General features: G+C 42.2%; 1 long non-coding RNA gene across 1 annotated transcript in view; it reads right to left on the reverse strand.

The window, feature by feature from the left end:
* The window catches only part of LOC132956663 (uncharacterized), a 32,920-nt gene that overhangs the window by 6,329 nt on the left and 5,635 nt on the right, over positions 1–20,956 (reverse strand). Inside the window, exon 3 of the long non-coding RNA XR_009666060.1 lies at positions 602–718. This is a non-coding gene — a long non-coding RNA (uncharacterized LOC132956663). The remainder of the gene's footprint in view (positions 1–601; positions 719–20,956) is intronic.

The raw sequence follows: 20,956 nt of genomic DNA on the forward strand, positions 1-20,956 counted from the left end.
CGTTTAACACTCTATTTTCAAACCAAAACCTCACACATATTCATGGAGACGGGTTTAAATGAATAAACGTTTTCGGAGAGTGGCGAGTAAAAGTTTTGTGACGGCTGACAGAAAGGGGGAGCGAGAGACTTAGATAGAGAGGGAGAGAGCGTTGTGGTGGGGCTTGGCCTTGGGTAGCAGGCCCTGTCTGGTCCTCGGCCCAACATTACAGCACTAGTCCCCCTCTGCTCCCTCCAAAACCGTCTCTCTTTCACACACAAAAGGCCGACCTGGAGCGCAAACTGCAGGTAGGAATGTAGCAGAGGAAAGATTAGCTCAGTTTTGTCGGAAATTCAAAGGCCATGCAACGAAGCCCCCCCCCCCCCCCCCACCCTCCCGGTTTGCCCGTATGCAGTTAGCCTCTCCTCTCTGGGTCGTCAAATCGCTCTCGAGAAAAAACACCCGGACTTATCGTTTAAATGTTTAAACACGAAGAAAACGGCACTGAGGCGCTTGTTTCATAATTTTGTCAAAAGAAAACCAATTTTCACAACCATACAATTACAAGGGCATACATGCACAAGCACACTTACCTAAACACCCCCACACACTCCTGACTTACCCACTAATACTTTGAGGGAACTGGCACACACCACGGCCATCAGCTATCCGGGGTAAAGCGTTGCAACCTCCGTCGTTTACGGTGCTTGATCCCTCCATGGCTGTGCACATATCCTCTCTGTAGAGAAGGGCAGAGAAGGAGCTCGGATTCAGTCACACAGCTCTGCACTCCCTGCAAGGAGTAGGCGGGCACGCCAACGAGAGACCCATTCAGAGTCCCAGAAAGTGCCAGCCTCCCTGTCTGTCTCAACACCATGTCTGTATGTCTGTCTGCCCATCTGTCTGGGTTTTACCCTGTCAATCCGCCCGACTTAGCCCGAACTGGTCTCTAAGCATCGGGTAACCTGCATAACCTCGGCTAACTGTTTTCTACTATTTACAAACCAGCTCCCCTGGCTCTCCCCTGTCTGCCACCCCCTGGTCTGCCACTGTCAGGGCCCGCCACAATAAGGAGGCCATGTGGGTTTCCCATGGAGTCGCGTGTTCCTCCCGTCTGGCAGTTAACAAGGCTTTGAATGAGGAATGTTAGCAAACAGAGCTGCTGAATGTCGGCTGAATGCTAAGCCAGGCAGCCAGTCAGATTGCAGGACTGGCCCGGGCATATGAATAATGCAGAAGACTCGACAGGGAGGAGAGGAGGCATGGCTCCGCCTCCTGCTGCCCATTCCCAACTCCAGCCGCCCCTCCTTCTTTTCCCCGCTCGAAACTCAAATGCCTTCACGGGAGCAAGAGAGCAGAGAGGGGGGGGGGGGGGTTCAAGATCTCCGCTGCTACTCACTCATGCAATACCAAAAAATAAAGTCCTGCAAGAGGAGAACAGTTACAAATGCACACACGTTACTACTACAAATCAGTCCCTGCAACATGTCACTTTTTGCCTGTTGTTGTGATCTTTCTCACTCTTTTTTGGCTTTTTGTGTCTTTTGTTTAGAATTGGCACCTGTCCCAGAAAAAGCCCCATCGCCGCTCCGCCCTCCTGCTCCCCTTTCACTGGAGACTGCCCACGAGAGTGAGGGAGAGTGAGAGAGAGGGAGTGAGAGAGAGAGAGAGAGAGAGAGAGAGAGAGAGAAAGAAGGAGAGAGGGGGAGAGAGCGTGAGGAAGAGAGGGTGGGGCAGAGAACCAAAAGGAAGGAGAGGTTTGGAGATGGAAAGGGTGAGGAAGGAGGAGGGCAGAGGAGATAAGAGTAAAAGAAAAAAAACTGAAAAATCATCTGTAGAAATCCAGAAACGTGCACAGGTAGCATGAAATCAAAAGGCTGGTTAAAAACATACCCAGCTTCAGGGACGACTCAAAAGAAAAGGAAGCATGGCGAGAAATCGAGGAGCACGTGCTCGAAAAAGCCTTCACATCACAGGAGTGCACGGATCAAAAAAACGCTGGTTCCACCCTGTCCAGTTTAACTCTACTGACAACAACCCAGAAGAAGCTAAACTGGCTAAATGTATTTGATTTGAGTCGGCCAATGGAAAAATGGTTGATCCCGAAAAAAACGTCTCAAACATGGCGCAGCTATGTCGAAGTAGGACCAAAGCAAAGCCACTTGTTGCATGATATTGAGGAGAAGATCTTGCAGAGAGAAGTGAGAGTAGGCAGAGGGTTAAAATCCTGGGACTGGGAGTAGTAAAAAATCCCTCCCTCTTTTGGCACAGACTAGCTAAAGGGGAGGGCCCGCCTGTAGAAATAGCAGCAGAGCGTTTTTCCCCTCTTTTTTTTTCAGAGCTGCAGCGTCCTAGTCTACCCTCTCGCATGTGGCCAGGACCCAGGGAGAGAGGAGGAGGAGAGCGATGGATAGAAAAAGAAGCGAGAGCCGAGAGGGGTGGGGGCTCAAAAGGGAGGGGAGAAGAGCTGTGAGTGGAGGAGAAGGAGCTCAGCTGATGATGAAACAGGGGACGTGTGGGAGTGCGTGCGCACGACGCGTTGTCATCACCGGCCCAGTGTGACGTGCGCGTGCACAAGGCAGGTTGGGGAGGGAGCTGGGGGGGGGGAGGCAGGGTGAGGAGAAGGAGTCTAAGCACACTGACAAATGATTAAAGGATTCTAGGGGAACTTGCAACACCTAACTTTTACATTCATAGAAAAGATTAACGATGTATCTTTAAATACAAGAGTTCAACAGCAGACATTTGACTTTGACCTACATGTCCCTTATCACTAAACTTCCAGGGGGCAATCGAAGCAACGAAAGTGAAGGCGTTCTAGTAATAAAACGGACAGAAATTCTGTCATGATAGCCGATTAACTTTGTCTTGCTTGCTGCTTTCTCTTCTCCACCACGGACGCAACGACTTGAAAAGCAACGTTAACTGTTTTGGCACACGATCAAACTCTCATAAGCACCTGGGTGCGACTGCCCCGCCATAATTGCAACACTGAACCACGCTATAAAATCCTGTAATATCTACCGCATTGCGCCCGCCCTGTGCCACTACTAGGCCACGCTCTCCTCGCTGCGATCTGCAGCCCGTCCTGTGTGCGAACAAGGAGAGGAGAAATGTCGGGCAGTAACCGAACGATAAAATGGACTCTGCTGATGACTCTGCTCGTGTCCTACACCCTCCTTCCCCCTCCACCTCCCCTTCAGCGTCCAGCCTTTTCTGTCTCCCACCCTTTCTTGTCCATCCAGTTGCTCTGTTCTAGCCTACAGTAATAAACAGCCCAGCTCAGAGCAGCTAGTGTTAATTTAAGCTTGCATGAGGAGGATCTTTTTTAAGTGTTTTGTGCCAGATACCACCCCTGCTGTCTCTCTCTCTCTCTCTCTCTCTCTCTCTCTCTCTCTCTCTCTCTCTCTCCCTCTCCCTGTCTAATGCAAACCTACCAACCTCTGCATCAGCCTGCTGAAGGTTATTCACACCCGTCCGGTTTCCGTCCGACTTCCCCCCCTTCTCTATGTGGCCAAAGTGCTGTAATGCCCCTTAGCTGTTTGCAACACATTCCCCCATGGCAAAAGAATAACTTCCTCTCTTTTGGACGCCATTCCCCTCCCTTTGCAGGCACGACTCTTTCCCCAAAAGAAACTCAACACAGGCAAATTTTTCCCCTCCTCTCTCCCTGAAGTAGCAGCCGCACAAAAGAGAGGGGAAAAAGGGAGAACTGTCCAAAGAAACGACACATCTCGCATCATGGAGCAACGACTAGCTGGTTCTGATTCAGTCTGTCTTGCTCACACAAGAGTGCGAAAGGAAAATCCACACACAATGAACAACAAATAAAGGCAACAGAACCCCCCCTCTTAAGAATGATGTTTTCTAATATTTGTGTTGTTTTTTTGTATTTTTTTTACTGCGGAGAAGTAGACGAAGACGGAGAGAACGAGAATGAGCGATTGAACAGCAAACTAACATGGCCGCTTGGTTTGTTGCAGTCTCTCCTTCCTCTTTACTTTCAGTCCTGGAGGCTGAAAGAAAAGGCATTACACTGATGTGTGTGTGTGTGTGTGTGTGTGTGTGTGTGTGTGTGTGTGTCTACCTCAGAGAGAGAGAGGGGGAGAGATAGTGAGTGCACTTGTCTTGCCTAACTCCTCAGCTTTCTACAGTCGCGAACGAAACTCAGATTCTCGGAGTTTTGTGTTCTGCTGCACCATCCGCATCAATACCACACAATGCGCAAATACGATCACTTTCCATCACGAACACATTGAGCACAAGAGAGACAGAAATAAAGAAAGGGTAACTTCACACTGATTTTAGTGCACTTTATCAGGGCATGAATTCACGTGTGTCCCTTGATGAGAAAAACCGATGGAGCACCAAACAGTCATCAGATTGAACCGTGTGACGTCACATCTCGCCACATCTTTTAACCAATTGCAGCCATTCCAAGTATAGAACACCACTTGCATGCTGAATATAAATCAAAACAATAGTGTACACAAATTTGCGTCTGATCAGCGATCTGAAGAGTCCCTCAGCCCTCCTCATCTATCTAAGACACTGTTTCTGCTAGTCAGTTGTTTACCATCTAACATGTGGCAGGAATTCAAAAAACTTGGCACCGCCTGTTGCACCGTACGTCGTGGAGAGTTCATCTGAGGATACGACTCTGGTTTTGGCTCAGCTGCCAACTTCTGACACTGTAGCCCTTTGCGCAGCCTCGCCCCTGCAGGAGCGGCCTGCGTAATGCTGCCATTGATGAAACTCCAATATTAACAGCCTTATTTATGACACCTCCAAAAGCCCACAGCCACTATTTTTGCCCCTTCATCTGCAGGTGAAACTTGCAGCAGTGACCTGCCATACCACACTTTGAGTGTCAGAGTGAGAAGGCATATTTTGCATTGCTGATATTTGACAAGAATGCAAGTCATACTTGAAAGATCTGAATATTAGGGCTGAAGCACAGCAAGTCAAAAAAGACTAGAAGCTGCATAAAACGCACGATATTGACCAAATCTTCCACAAGAGCAAAAATCAAAAAGATTAAAAAAGAGTGGAATTAAATGTAAAAAATAAGAACTAGCAAACACGCAGAGCAGTCACTGTGATGCACAGCTCATGTTGCGCAGCGGCAACTTGGTAAAAAAAAATGTCTCACAGTGGAAGTGAGTTATACTTCATTCATAAGCTGAAACAATGAAGTTGTCGATTGATTGGTCTTATCAGACCACCGGCACCTTCACGTCCTCATGAACCATCTCGAGAAGCCACTGCAACAAACACCACGAACCAACACAGACTATTGCATTTAGAAACACACACACACACACACACACACACACACACACACACACACACACACACACACACACACACACACACACACACACACACACACACACACACACACACACACACACACACACACACACACACACACTGTGATCTGGCTGTTCTTCTGCTCTTGGACAGGCAGCACATGAATTTCTTGAGTAATATCAGTCACAATATTTCTATAGAAAATTAAAATCATAAATGAAATCACATCGCAAGTTGTTATAAATAAATAATTAATTTTCCCTCGAGAGTTAAAGAGAATTCCCTTTTTTCAAAGAACACTGCTCATTATATATTATATAGTATCTATCTGTATATAAATATTATATTTATATACAGATAGATACTTTATATATTTCATTTATTTTTCTGATATATTGTATTTGAGGAGCATGTTTCTTGTATTCTTTTTATCCAGTGGTGAATTAAATGCGGTTAGGTGAGTAAACCTCCTCGGATCACCCTTGAGGAGAGACGTGACCCTTTCGATAATAAATCTGTGAATAAATGACTTCTTGAATTAAATATTACAAATGTTTTTGTTGTGATTTACAGGCCAAAGCTTCTACCCAAAGAGTTAGTGCTCACTTCTTTATCTTTTAGTCACTTTAACGTTCACACTCGTCTCGGTGACCAGTGCGCCGCGCCCGGCTCCCTCTACACGGTGGTCTGCTGAGGGGCCCCTCAGCCGCACGCGCCACGACAACTTCTCTATTACAACCGTGACCTCTAAGGTCATTCTTTAAAGGGTTCCGAACAAAGGCCACGACCCCTGGGTCAGAAGTGTTAACACTGGGGGCAGGCCGGGGCCCCACGGCTAAGAGTGCGTGCTGTTTGCTTTGAAAGGTAAGGATCACCAACACAGAGGCCTAATAAGGATTAAGGGGCCATCCCCTTTGGGATGTCACTCTGGGGCCTCATACATCAGTCTCTATTAACCTCCCTGACCCTTGGCGGCCATTATGGAGCTATAGGTCACAGTCACTCACCCTGCAGAGCGCATGCAACCTCTCACATGGCTGCTGGTGATTACATGGACAAATTGTTGTGTTAGGTTAACGCCTTGTCAAATAAATACTTATACTTATTCCTTCTTAAGAGAGGTGTTGTCTTTCTAACCACCTTTAAACCCTTTCCATTTCAGCTTTTTCAGAAGGAGCTTAAAGATAAAAGCAGAGGAATCAGCTGTGAGGTGAGCTGCCGAAGTAAAAAAAAATGAATTGGTTTTATTTAAAGAAATATTAAATGTCCATCTGAAAATCATTTAAAAGGCAAGTTTATCTATACGGCACATTTCCACAACAAGGCCATTCAAAGAGCTTGATGTGAAAAGAAAACTTTTTTTAAATGTCAGAGAGTTCAGTCGAACTTCGATTAAAGCATCACAAAATGGAGGATAGGAGGAGACAACATGGCAGCCCGAGTGATGCAGTCACTCACACACTGTTTATTATTTGCCAAATCGCTATGAACATTTCTGTACTTCACGTCCATATCATATCTCGACATGTAAAAAAGAGAGGAAAAAAAGATGTGAAATGACAAAAAAAAAAAAGACAGAATCCGTACTCGTCTGTTTAAAAAAGCGACCTGGGAGTTCCTCGACTTTTTTAGGGAGCAAAGAGGTGAACAGAGTGCACGAGGAGCCAGGAGTCATAAATTCTCTGCTTTTATATTCTGTTTGATTTATTTTTCTTTCTTACACTAAATAAAAAAAAGAAGAGAGAAAATGGGAGGTTTTTTTTATGTTTCAAATCTAATTGGTATAAAATATAATAAAACATGGCAGACAGAGAACTTTAAAACTATCAGAGCGCCTACAGAATTTCTTTGTCTCTTTGTAAATTTTGGTAAATGTTGAAAATAAAAGATGGATAGATTTGTTTGAGAAACAAGTAGAAAGGAACCTCGTGAATACATGAATACATGTGTGGAGTTAAACAATGGTGTTATCAAAATAAAGCCACATTATGAAGAGTCTTTTATTTGACTGGAAGAATAAACACAGAATGAAGTAAAAGAAGAGGCAAATTTAGTCAGGGAGGAAAATGATCGGATACATTATTTAAAAAAAAATAATTTATGGATTAATGGAGAAAATGAGAACCTTCTGAAAAAGAAAAGGGTGGAAATCAAAGTCTTTTCCTGTGTAACCTCATAACATTAAACAAAACGCATGCTTGATTTTAATTAGTTCAAAAAGGCATTGTGGCAAAAGGACAGACTTTTATTCTGAAAATGTGTTTGATATTAAAAACAAGAGAATTGAAATCTTCTTCGACTGTCGGACTGAAATGTAGAATACATTTTACTCTGACCCTTTTCATTAACTTCACTCTGAAAATGTTGAAAATGTCATGTACCGCTTTCAAGTCAGAGCTTTTCATGATTTAATTCAATAAATAAAAACATTACAATTTCACTTTAATTATAAAGAAACCTTTAGTTTCAGTTGGAAACATTTGTAAATGAAGGAGAATTTTAATTCCCAGCTTTAACAATTAAAAATGTATTGAGAAGGAGGTTTCAGGAATAGGTCCCAACACATTCTTACATAACTTCAAATCCTTTTAGAAAGGCCTCGTACAAACCTAAACTGTATTTTTAATGGAAACACCGACATCTGTGTGTTCTAAATCAATTGGCTTGAAGACGTTTTTAAAAAATCATCCTTTTAAATGCAGCTCACATTACTGCAAATTACTGACACCTTTTACATTTTTAATGTGACAGTTTCTCTTCCGGCATTAAATACATGTGTGCACATAGGAGCATGTTTTCATGCCTCTATTTAGACGTTTTTAAGCTTTACTTTACTGTACATTACAAATACACTGAAGAATAAAGCAGATCATTGTACTCTAAACAAATGTGCACAAGTCAGCAGGGAATAAATAAACATTCTCGAGTGTTGTGAACACAGTTGACACTTATCCAAGCACTAACTGAGCACTTTGATTTACATGTATTTCTTTGATAATCATGAAGCCACTCACCTCTGAAAACCAAGCTCCTCTGTGTGGAGGCAGCCCATTCGGCAGCAGAGCAGAGCAGAGCAAAGGTTGGAAAGGAGGAGGGACAAAATGGACCTGCTTTCGCTGCAGACAAGTGTCCTAAACAGCGTTTAAAAGTGCCAAACAGACAATAAATCCTAAACAGGCAGCATTTTGACAGCTTGGTAGCTCGTCCTTTTTTTCCCAGCTCCTCTCTCATTAAAGGAAGGGAAGTGCTTTGGGAGAATCGTCGTCCTACTTTCTGTTAACCAAGAGACTGTTCTCTCTAGGTCATTTTCAAACTGCCAGGTTTATTAGAAAAGTTTGGTTTCTAATTTGGCTAATGGAAAACACTGCCCATCTCGAGGACATGAAAAAAAAAAGTAATTATAAGGAATTATTACCACGGGAACAAAGAAAGCACCTCTCTGATCCCTGGCTAAAACGTATTTTCTTTTCTAAAATTTGTATTAGCAATTTTAAATCATGACATTTAATTTATTACCAAACTTAAACTTGAAATTCTTGCTAACTCAGTCTCATTCAATTTATAATTTCTCCATTATTGTAAGGAATCAAAATATTTTTCAATATCAGATGTCACAGGAGAAAGCTTTATGTTGGCCTAAATTTGTATTTTATTTTCCTTTATAGTTACTTTGAAATAATGCTTTAGTATTGTGTAATAGCGTATAACACACTGCAAAAGATAAAGCAAAAGAAATATTTTCCGATTCTTTTTTTTTTTGTATTCAAACTTACCCCTCTTCTCTCCTCCTCCCAACACAAACATACACACCTCTCCTGATTCCTGCTCAAAATTAGGGCTCCATGCTGCATCGATGAATCAAACATCAGCATACATGCAGGTCTGTGCCTTGCTCAGGGAGTGGTACCACCTCTTAAAGGGTTTGGGCCTGCTGTTGGTTCTACTTTAATGCCACGTCACAGAGCTACTGCAGCCTGGATGGGCCTGCGTGACCTAGCTCGGCCCAGATAGGAGCCCTTCGCATCCCAGCCCCCGTCGGGACCGAACACCCACGTACTATCATACAAGGATGGTGTTAAAAAAAGAGGAGGAGCGAAGTGATGAGAAGCCATGTTTTATTTTAACTGCAACCCCCTATGTCCTACCTGTGCCCTCTTTTCACTTACTGTTTTAAAAACAGGCATTATTCGAAATGAGGGACTGTTTCTTTAAGTCACCTGTATCCTACTCTGCTGATTCAGGATTAGAAAACATGTCAAACTGATTTTTTTGTTTGAGTTAATATCAAGCACAAGTCTACATCTGCATACACAATGCTCCTAGCTTCACATCCGCACACATCAAGCACATGTCTGGAGTTTCCCGGGTTACAGAGGATAACATCAGGCACACGAGAACGCTTTCATGAAATCAACAGCATCATTTCCCTTTTAACAGAATACTCACGAGAAAAAGGTTTAATGAATTAGATGAGAATGTGTTCTACTCTTTATATTTCTGCATTACTACGTTTTAATTATGAACACTCCGAGAAACAGAAAAAAAGAGAGAGCGTGTGTAAAGTGAGTGTGATATAATCGAGGATGCCACGTAGCTCTCTAAAACTGAAAAATAAAGAGTGCCAATGGGTCGGAGTATCCCAATATCTGCAGCAGCCGTTGAGTCTTTATGCTTGTGATTTATCGTTTAACGGACTTCACAGAGGGTCTCCCAGTGCGGGTCAGCGGTCCCATTCCTTAAGTTACTGCAACTTTATGCTAAATGTACAGACACATAACTGACAAATGACAGAAAATGTAATTAACCTGAACTTCGAAAAGCATTCTACGTTTGACCTGCATATTGAGGGTTTTATTAATATAGAGAGCAGCACAGAAAATATTCTTGAGTTTAATTTGACTTATTTCAAATAAAAGCTGTGATTTTCTTTCATTGTTTCGTTCTCTGTTCTGATTTATATTTCGGGTTGACCTTAAGTCATTTTTAAAATAAGTGAAGCTGTAATCCAAATCTTACAATACCATGTAAAGCATTTTTCTCAAACATTTTTTTACTTGAACTTTAACAGAAAAGTCAGAATTTAAAGTAAAAATCTTCAACATTATAATAAACAGTAGTCGAATGCCTATATTTCACTATTAAGATATATTTGCCAGGGTTTGTATTTGATATACTTGCAATTGATCATACAATTGCCACACATATAAATGACTGAAGAACAATAAGCTCTTAAAGGATTGTGTTTTTTTACTAAAATGTTAACTCACTTTGGTCTTCACTGCAGTGTGGAGTGGAGTGAGAAGGGAAAAGAGACGCTGGCTCTCAGGGGTTAAGATGCTAGCAGTCATGTGCCTGTCGGCTGCAACAAAAGCCTGCCTATGTTGGGTGCATACAGATGGAGCGAGCTCCTTTGTGTGCAGCGTTTCACACGTCGCAGCCTCGGAGCTGCCAGGTCTGGCTCTCTGGGCCTGGCTACAGGCCTAGCTAGCAGCTTGTAGCACCTGAAGCTGGGCTCTCACTCTGCTTTATTTGCTTGGGACCTAAGTGCGGAGGTTTGAAAGATAAAGGAACAGAAGTCCATATAGCGGGACAGTGAGAGAGCTAAACATAAAGTGAACCAAAATACAGCACAAGCACTGCTGTAGAAAGGTAGGATCAGAAAGACATGACAGGAGCAAAAGTAGCAAAAGTCTCCCACAAAATACTCGATAAGACCCTCGTTTTCTGTCAGTCAAATACTTTTCAATATTAATGTTCTGATATAGATACAACCCGTGCAGATTCTAGTCATGTGTACATGATGTGTACATAGTTCTGTATTGTATTTTATAAGCACTGTGTCTGTGTGTCAAGTTCTTTGGCTATTTTTATGCACAGTCAGACGTCTCGTAGACACATGATGAGAAGTTTCTCATCATGTGTATGATGTACACAGCGATTACCCTAGCAGAATGATCTGGAACAAGCTTTAACATGGGGGTACACGGCGTCATAAGCAGAAATCAATTCCCTTCACAGAATCTATTTGTCTGACATCAGCACTGACAAAAATGCCTTTTGGGTTTGACAGGCTACAGAACAGTATGTACTCTTTACGTTGTCTTTGTTCAGACATTAACTACACTTCATCATACAATCAACACAAATATTTTACCTTCTGAAGCTCTGCATGCTCCATTACACATTTCAATCACAAAGAATAAAAGTGTTTTATTCTGAAGTATTATTCAAATGGGGATTCTGCTATTGATACAAAATCCACAAGTACACAGCTCAAATGATCTGTGGCAGAAGAAAATCCTTAGTCAAATTTTAACAATACAAGTTTTAACAATACAACAACTGGACCTTCAAAAGGGCATCAAAGCTTTGTTTCTGTTCTACACGGTATTCATCAGGACAGTTCCAATGTAGTGAATAGATATGCGTGTCTCGCTGTTTGTTTAAGATGATTACATTAAGATAAAAGCCTGCTGTAAATGAAGTGATAAATGAGACTGGGGATTGTTGTGTAATATTGTGGAGCATTACTCACAAGTAAAAATGTCAAAATGTATGACTGGTTTACAGTATACTTACTCGTGAGGTACTCGTGACTGGTGAAAGCTCTTACCCAAAAATGATAGAGCAGGTGGGGGGGGGGGGGGGGGGGGGGGGGGGGGGGGTGGAGGGGGGTTCGCTGTCCTGGCACCTGGCTGATTGGACTATGAAACTTTTGACATTTGAAATGCAGGACAATCTCTCTGAGTACTTGGACAAATTGCTGCAGTGACTGCAATTAAAACCCACATAGAGTGGATGGAAATGTGGTGGTGGACCACTATTGTTCTTCTATTTCAAGTGCATACCACTTGCATTAAGGTAACTTACATTTGTACAAATTACTTTACATGACTTTTAGAACAATAAGTAGACTTTAAACTAATTGTCCACCCAAGCCAGACATAAAATACACTCGAAAGAAAACAGAACCATAAAAGATGAATTTTGCTATCCTTCCAAAAATCACAATAAATCTTTCATGAGATTGTACTCTGTATCCTCCAGATATTCCCCTGTAATTGTTCAGCTGGCACACAAAAAACAGCTTTACAATGTTCAAACCAATAATGATTGTAATGGCTTTCCTACTACTTCACAAATTAGCAAACTAGTATTTTAGTCATGTTAAAGGGATAGTTTGGTATTTTTGAAGTTTGGCTGTACGAGGTCATTTAAACATATACGAGAATAAAATAAATGACAACAGAGATTAAAAACCACAAACAGAATAACTACAAAAGATTTGCTCTACAATATAAAATACTAAATAAAGTAGTCCAGGTCAACTTGAATTGAAGGCCATTGAGAAGAGATGCGTTTTTGACAAAAAAATAAAAAATCAATTGACTGAGCAGATCTTATGTGAGTAGGAAGACCGTTCCAAAACTTACAAGGAGCCACCACAAAGGCTCGATCGCCTCTATATTTAAGCATGATCTCAGGGACTTCAAGGAGCAGTTAGTTTGTAGACCTAAGTGGAGTCTAACTGGAGTGTGATAGTGCAACAAGATGGGAAGGTGCAAAACTACAGCATGTTTAAAAGCAGCTGTTACAAACCCTGTTGAAGAGAGGAATTCATTCAAACACAAAGACTTGTTCAAATTGCTTGAACAGCATTCTTTATAAGCTGAGAAACTGTCTAGAGGGCAGTTATTGGGCCGCAAATGATGTACTATGTTAGATAATAAAGAGAGATACTGGCTCAAATTGCTCAAAGACTGCAGGGTACCTGGAAGTCACTGAAGGGTCAAGAGTTTATGTTAAAGGTATAGAGACCTAAGAGTAGGTATTTTGTCTTTAGCTGATGGCACAATACAGGCTATGTCACGTGGATTAGTAAGAGGTCTTATTGGTTAGGAATTCGCTTTAAGAGCCATGCCAAGGCTGAGAACCACATCGTCATGACTGTCATCGATCATGAGCCTGGGCAAGTGGTCTAAGGTTATTGTGATCCACACCGTGTCTGCGACCCAACATCCGCCAAGGTCAGAGATCAGAGTCAGAGCTCATCAGAGATAAATGCCAGTTGAATAAAAGTCCTATTTGACAGCGATGACTTTTTGACTTCTGTTTATTTTAACAGGGGCAGCATAACCGTAATCCGCACAGACTACACCACCGTGAACAAGTCAACTGAGGGGTTGTGAGTTTGAGGCACGGTGAGATCTCCACAGAGGGACGGGGACCCGGCAAAGGTCATTCTCTTTTGGACTGGTGATATTTGGAAAAAATAAACTAGTTCTGATGAGAAGTTTGACGAGGGAGTTTATTATGTCTGGCATCCTTCCTGAGAAGTCCAGCACCTTGGCGCCGGGGAAACAGATGCCACCTGTGTTTCTTACTCTCACAGTTCTGATTATTGAATCCAGAAAGGAGACAGCTCTCCACAGTGTCGGATCCTCCGGCGGGAGGAGGAGGTTGTTCCCCGTGCAGGTAGCATCCTGGCCTGCATCTCCGTGGTGGGAAACCCTGCTGCTTGAGCTGTCCCAAATACAGAGGCTGAAGAAATAGCGGCTTCAAATGCAATTGCCAGGTCAGGTTGGAACACGATCGGCTGGAGGTCAAGCAACGAAGCCGGGGCCTCATCAGATAAGCCCGCAAAGCAGTTTAAAAGTTCCAGGTGAAGTGGTGTGTCCACCTTAGCTAAACTCCTGCTCCTGCTATTGATCACAACATCTTCCAAGGAAGACACGTGACTCAGTGTTTAGCAGGAAGAAGACAGGCAGCGGGATCCCAGGCGACTGTGTCCTGGATGGCCGAGTTGAGTGTGGAAATCCGCCTGTCCAGAGCCACCTCCGTAAAGCTGGAAGGGAGGGAGTTTCTTCTGTAGTTCATCAGAGAGCCGACGGATGTCTTCTCTGAAGTTAATTATTTTCTTGGTTGCCTTCTGAAGTAGTTCACAGTCTTTACAAGGCATAATTTGAGTTTTTTAGTTTAGCCACAGACTAAGAGCAGAAGGCCGGCCTCCCAAGAGACAGTGTGGGAAAGTCCTCATCACTGATGGGGACGAGGGGGAGTACAGAGAACTCAACCTGGACTTTGTGGACTGGTGCCAGCGGAACTGCCTCCAGATCAACTCGCTGGTGGTGGACTTCCGCAGGCGCAGACCCACTTCTCCCACACCGGTGATCATCCAGGGAAAGGACATTGAGATAGTGGACTCTTATAAGTACCTGGGTGTTCACCTGAACAATAAGCTGGACTGGACTGATAACACCCAAGCTCTCTACAAGAAAGGCCAGAGCAGACTTCATCTGCTGAGGAGACTCAGGTCCTTCGGCGTGCAGGGAGCACTCCTGAGGACTTTTTATGACTCTGTGGTGGAATCAGCCATCCTGTACGGAGTGGTCTGCTGGAGCAGCAGCATCACGGCTGCAGACAGGAACAGACTAAACAAACTGCTGAAGAAGGCCAGCTCTGGGCTGCCCCCTGGACCCTGTTGAGGTGGTGTTAGACAGAAGGATGATGGCAAAGCTATCATCCCTGATGGAGAACGTTTCCCACCCCCTGCATGGTACTGTAACAGCTCTGGGCAGCTCCTTCAGCGGCAGGCTTCGCTACCCGCGGTGTCAGAAGGAGAGATACCGCAGGTCCTTCCTTCCTGCTGCAGTCAGACTGTTTAACCAAGCCTGCTCCCAGTAGATCACAAAACACACACACACAACCGCACAATTCACTCTGACCTTTTGCAATAATAATGTTATATTAATGTTATATTGTCTATTAAACCACTTTGTGCAATAACATGTTGCACTTTATTTGCACTGTGTGCATGTCTGTTACACTGAATATTCTGACTACATTTTTGTCAAAACTGCAGCTCTCAGCTGATCTATTTTTTTTTTTAAATCTATTTTTTAAAATCTATATTGTGGTATCTATCTGTTTTTTTATTTAAATTGTGTACTGTGTTCGCTTTTTGTTTGCAATCTTTGCTCTTTGCTGCTGTAACACCGCAAATGTCCCCGTTGTGGGATAAATAAAGCATTATCTTATCTTAGAAACAGGGGGATAAAAACAAGATCTGAGCGTGATGGATACCATTTTTGACTAGAAAAACAATCTATGTAAACTTTAAGGTTCTAAATAGTGTAGCGTAAAAACTGGATTGAAAATTGGATACAACGTCATGGCTTGATGGCGTGACTGAGTGACGCCAACATATGGTCAGAGATCGGGGCTGAGCTGATCTGCATCTCCTTTGGTTAATACACCTACAATTGACAAGTACCTCGTACAACCACACTTACCCTACGACCTGTTTGAAGTCAAGATTTTTATTTCTTAAAACTCACATGCGTGAGTTTCATACTACCAGGACAAGCTAGCCTGGTGCCTGACAACCAGAGCGATGGAGCAGACGTGAGGGAGGGAGAAAAAAAAAAGGTACCCTAGTGTGTTAGTTTTCTGCCAGGGAGTCCCTATTGACCTGTTAAACCTTTGTGACTGGAACAAATGCAAATGGCGCTGACTTGTTCACACAAAATACTAAAGGCCCATTCAAATGAGGCCCCAGGCCACAATGCAGCAGTGGCCGAGTGCTTCATGGAGGCAGGGCAGCCCCCAGTCTGAGAGAGAGAGAGTGAGAAAGAGAAGTAAGAGAGATAGGGAGAGAGAGAGAGAGAGAGAGAGAGAGATTTTAGCAACTTGTTCAGTTCATTCTGGTTGTCTGGTGGAGAGCAACCATTCACCTTTATTACGTCTCCTTTGTGAACACAGACACACACACTGGATAAAGTTTCTTTACAACAGTGCTGTAATTGTGCTCTTACTACATTGCAAATACCGTTACACTGCCATGAACCTTACCCCATAATTACCTTGTATGTAATACTTTGTAATTGGAGGCCAGGGGACCTGAACTGCTCCCGCTATCAAGAATTACACCAGTCAAGCTCGCAATCAGATACTGCTTAATCCACCTTCGCTTTTTGCAAGGCTACTTAATGTGTGTCACTGTGACCAATATCCGATCCTAATTTTAATTCTGGATATAGGAAAAAAAACAAGTATATAGGAAACAAATACTATGTTGAGGGATGCCCTTCACCTGCTCGACCTACTCACTGCAATCAAATTAAAATAGCATGAGCAGAGAAAATGTTTTTGAGTAACTTTTGAGAACTTCCTCCTTCCCATTCATCTCCAAATAAGAGATTGGTGAAGCCAGAGGATGGCTCTCACTACCACATCTGGACAACACCTGATCTGAGGCATGCTGCCTACTGGACCTCCACTAAACAGAAATCAAGGGGTTTATTTAAAAAGTAGAGATGAAGTGGGAGATACACCAATAACCAAAAGGTCATTTTATTTTTTCTAAACCCAATACACTTTAAATACGTAGAAAATGTATTTAGAATATCAAGTTGGTGTAATAAATGTGAAATGTGTGTTAATAGGTTGAGCTATTTATGACCGTGTGTATAGTCTTGCATTTCCTGCAATGTACAGTACTAACACTCATGACCTCCAGATACCCTTTAGAATCCAGTCCTATAGCCTGATCCCCAATTGGATTAGCTGGCCTCAAGTCCAAGATACCTGCCAGGTTTTGTCATTTTTGTTTTCATTTCCTTGTTTTAGGAACCTACCTTTGGATTAAAGCTTGCTTTACTAACCAGCATTTCCCAGGTTAGATGCAAAGGATTGTGCTATGTCTCAGTGGGGGAGAAAAGTTAGCTGTGTACCCTTCTATAAAGAGTCTAACCAAGCAGCTCAAGAGGTTTTTCAACCACCACGAGAAGAAACCTGCGGTCTGTAAAATCTAAGCTAAGGTGGAAGCCAGGTGGCTGACTACTCCATTGATATCAGAATTGTCCCTTCAGAAAGAAAGAAAGGGGAATGTTTTTTTTATAAATGGGCATGATAATTATAGTCTGATTTTATCAAAGCAGTGCTGCCCACCTGATAGCTTAACCCAGACTTGGATTATTGCTCCCATCATTCCCTATCAACAGTCATCTACAGGAACAAAGAAGAACATGAATACTTGATTCCAGCTGCCAAGACCCACATTTACTCTTGTGCCACATGTATTGGACCTGCCCCGTCCCATGCACACAAGTTTCCAGGACTCCCAGAAGTACCTTTCAAATGACTGGATAAAACCATGTTTTTTAACAAAACAGTCACCTCTCTACATTCCCTTGTACCCCCATTACCTCAGGTAGGAAATGTGTCCACCCAAGGGCCAGCTTAATTAATTATCTGTGAACGTCATGTGAAGAAAAAAATACATCAGTAACACCTTTGAAGGAAGAATGTTCCTGTCCCTCTTGTCACCATCAGGGGCCGTCCTCTTTATGAACAAAAAGCAAGAACCCTCTGTCCCTGCAGTGAAGTCCTAATCAAGGACACCTCCAAAACATGCTGATCAAGTATATGTTTTGTATGCAGGGGTAACACTGAATTAATCTTAGACCATGCAGAAACATGTGTAACATATGCTGTGTATATTTATCAAAGGTTGCTGGGGAAGTTTCTATTCATCAAGTCAGAACAATATTAGTTCCATGTCTTGAAGGACACAACCAAGTCCCGGAGGCATTGATTGGCCAGTCCATACCTCCAGCAAGCACCTGTAGTGCTTGAGGTATGCAAATTTGTACTACCGCTGCACCAGGAACTCTGGATTATACACTGAATGTTGTAGAGAAATTATCCAAATTTGGACAAGAGGGTGGAGCTGGAGAGGAGCGATAATCATAATTTAAAAGATGAGCAAAAACAGTATGCTGCAAATTCACTTTTTATTTACATTCATTTAGCTAATTGTACTTTACTTTTATTTCCGTGTCAAATATGACCTTCAAAATAAGCTGCAAGGAGAGCACCTGACTGCCTGCTTGAGGGCTGAGCTCAGAGACATTTTACTTGGGCACCACGGGCATTGGATTTTATGTTTTGACAATTTAAATTACTACAAGAGCACAAAATTGTTAAAAGAGAACAATGTTTTTCATACAATTAGCTTCTTAATTTTGCACAAAATTGATGCATTTATCTTTAAAATTTACACATTTTTCTCCCAGGGATGCATGCCCCTGGACCCCTAGACAGTTGTCCCTCCACCACATTCTCATAAAATCCTGTGGGAAACACTGATCCACCCTTGGTCAAGAGTATGAGGGGCATCCCACTCTTGTTTCCACTGTTAAATATGTTTCTACTACTTTTACCTGTCTTGCAGTAAGACCCTGCATTCCTCATGACCTTGCCAACCAGCCTCCACACCAGTTTCCCCTCCCACATCGGCCCAGGTACATATGCAGGTCAATTTCCAACCTTTGAAGTCAGTAATTCTATGTTGCTTATGTTGCTGTGTTCAGGCCATTCATTTTCCCTATTTGAGTTTTGCCTATTAATCCTCCTGCTTTCTTTTTGCTCTAAAGATTGATCCATAATTTGGTGATTTGCCTCATCTCCACTTTAATTTGACTGTTTTAAACCATGGTTAAATTACAACTTTTACTGAACAGGTCTCAGGGTCATTTTTTTAGATCATTACTGCTGTTTTTAGATAAGTGCACAACAACTACATTAAGATTTCCTTTAATACTGACAGAACTTAAAATACTTTTTTTCTACAGTAAAACTTTATATCTAAAATTATGGCAACGTATTTCGACATGGTAATATTAAGCTGAGCTAAGTTAAAACTGTTCTCCTTCATTTTTAAGGGGTTAGTTCTGCAAATAAAAAGAAAACTAATCCCACATCCCACAGCAGTTCTTTCTGCCCAGCCGTACTGGGATTGACACCTACAGATGTCCAGGTGTGTGTACACGCAGACAAAAAAGGGGCTTGACCACCTGCCATTTTGCTCTCTGTGGAGAAAGTGCCCTTTTTTGATAAATAATTGACTATGGCCGCACAGCCTGGCCCACCGAAAATATATCCTATAATTGGTCAAATAAGAATATAAGGTCAGGAGATATGTAATCCATGCCCTCTTCTCAATCCTCTCTGCTGCAGCTGCGTGTTCAGCTGCCCAAGTTTGAATGCTCATACCCACATGCACTCCGTCAGTGGGTTGATGAGTTATTCTGAGGCATAGGCAGACTTCAGGTATGTGGCCAAAGTAGGATTACAACTGTTGTTCATTGTGATTACATATTGATGGGCTTAAGGAAATGATTCACACTGTTTAGAAGAGTCTCTCCTTCTTTTAACTACTGCGCCACCAGCGCCCCGATCTTATATACTCTTAACTCTAAACTGCTTCTATAAATTCTAGTATAATTAACTGTCATGTATCACTATTTGAACCCTGTGTCATTTGTTTGCTTTAATACACAAGTTGTATTGTTTCTTTAACAGTGTAAAATTATTTGTCGTTCCAGGTTTTTTTTAATTTAATTTAAAAAGCCCTTCGGTGAATTTGAGCCCCTGCCCCTCTAAAATCCTTTGCGGGCCTCTGCAGATGTCCCACATGAGCTTAAACTCTGCAAGGAGACTGAGCGAGCAAGTGGAACGGAGGATGAATATCAGAGCGGGCCAGGGGAGATGACCAACGTGCTTATATAGTAGATTGAGCACTTTACTATATAGAAGGATACTAAATGTGCATCAGGCTCATATAGGAGGTATTTTCCATTTCTAACTTATATAACAAAGCAATGTTGTAATTCCTTTTTTACAAGCTTGTAACTATTAGGTAGAGATACACTGAAAGAAAATAATCAAAAAATGAACTGTGTATTCAAACTCTGCTTCAAGCAATAGTTTAAATGTACATGGCTTAACTGAAGGGACTACCAGTCCAAAATTAATGTACTTCATGTTTAGAATATTTGCTGAAAAGGAATTGAATACCTTAACATTTCACCACAGTGCATGACAGAAGGGCTCATCGCAATAACGGGTCACGTTTAAATCTCAGCCCTGAAAATCTCAGGATCAAGAAAATAGGTGCAGGCTCACTGAGCTAATGAAAGACCAAAATAAAAAAATTAACAAACTCCTCTGTCTCACTTCATCACTGAAAAGCAAATTATGCTGCCAAGCATTGTTCAAACTCACAACCCACCCCTATTCCACAAAAGCTGCTATTAACCTAAATTAATTGTTGTTCTGAATTATGGAAAAATCATTTAAATGGACGAAAAATGATATATTTGATTCAATATAAGTATTGAATACTGTGGCTTCAGTAAGGCCTAAATACATAATACTGTGTGACACAAGTGTGAAGGAGGTTTTTTTCTATTTAAATAACATCATTTAGCATCATCAAGAATTAAGAAACGTGTGAACTCTAAGCCTGATATTCATTTAACACTTAACTCTTCCTATCGTGTATGAAATGTGTGTTAGAACAAACATAATAAATAATATGCAAGCAGGATTTAATTCAAGCTAGAGCCCGGTATATTAGTTACAGGTCTAAAAAACAACTGCCTATTCAGAGCATGCTCGTTCATTTGCCTTGGAGAAGTCATGCATGTTTGCCTTTGCTTTTATTTCAGCAATTTCCAGCTGGGAATGAGTGAAAACTCATTCACAGCACAATTCACGATTCAATCCAGCATAAATTCAATCATGTACAAATGATACCGTGAACTATGAGGAGTTAAGACAGGGTTTGTTCAGATTGACTGTAAAATCTTATATTCACACA

Source organism: Labrus mixtus, chromosome 22 (assembly GCF_963584025.1).
Source record: "Labrus mixtus chromosome 22, fLabMix1.1, whole genome shotgun sequence".
NCBI classification, from domain to species: Eukaryota; Metazoa; Chordata; class Actinopteri; order Labriformes; family Labridae; genus Labrus; species Labrus mixtus.